Raw genomic sequence first — 1,129 nt, 5'->3', positions numbered from 1 at the left:
TGTGGTACTGGGCACCTGACCGCTGGGGGGGGGGGAGACAGAGACAGGCAGCTCCTGAGGTCTCACTGCTCAGCCTGTCTTGCAGAAATAGTGAGTTCCAGGTTCCGTGAGAAACCCTGCCTCAGAGCAATGGTGCAGGAAGTGCTAGACAAAGACATATAACATTTACCTTCTGGGGTCCACATGTGCACAGGAGCAAGTGCACATGTAAACATACACATTCACACACACACACACACACACACGAGGAGGGGAACAGGTTTGAAGCCATTAACTACAGAGGTTACCAGTTCTTTTCTGGGGGGTTGCTTTTGGTTGTTATCTGTGCCCTGTGCTTAAATCACCCCTCAAAGAATGAAAAGGGGGTTGAACATAAAGATTGCCCTGGCCGCGCCATGCCTTCCGTATTTCTCCACGCACTACACACATCTCCGAAATGCTTGGTCATGTGCTCAAGTTGAAGTTCCAAGTTAGTCCTGTCCCCTCCCATAACTTAGTACTCCATTCACCTGTCGGTAATAACTTTGCTAAGCATCCGCCTGTTGCACCGATGAAGCATTTGGGTGTGGGGGTGGGAGCCAACCCACTGCCAGCAATAGGTAATCATTAAAATTTGAGTTTTGTTGACTCAGGTCAGATGGGGCCTTCAGATATGTTTCCCAATCTCTGGCTCTCCCTCAAGCAGATAAAGAAGACTTTGTGTAATTGTTCAGAAGGGTCACATGACCTTGTGACATCCCAAGGCGAAGATCGATGACTTTATACCCATCACTGTAAAGGTGTACAAAACCCTGCGTGTGCAAAACCCTGAGTGTACAAGAATCTGGAAGTGTGGCTAGAAAGACTGTAGTTAGTTAGTAGAAAACACATGCCAGCATCCCTCCCTGGTCACAGACTACAGGGGTGCAAGAGGTAACCCCCAGTCTATTGCCACTCTTCTGAGCATGCCTTGTTCACAATCACTGCCTTCAGCAATTCAAGAGGTGAAAACGGGCCCAGGAACAGGCTTAAGTGCAGGTTATTCTTGGTGTGGCTTTTTGTTGAATATCAACACACACACACACACACACACACAGAGAGAGAGAGAGAGAGAGAGAGAGAGAGAGAGACAGAGAGAGAGAGAGACAGA

This window comes from Microtus ochrogaster, chromosome 24, assembly GCF_000317375.1.
Source record: "Microtus ochrogaster isolate Prairie Vole_2 chromosome 24, MicOch1.0, whole genome shotgun sequence".
NCBI classification, from domain to species: domain Eukaryota; kingdom Metazoa; phylum Chordata; class Mammalia; order Rodentia; family Cricetidae; genus Microtus; species Microtus ochrogaster.
This window is presented reverse-complemented; position numbering follows the sequence as displayed.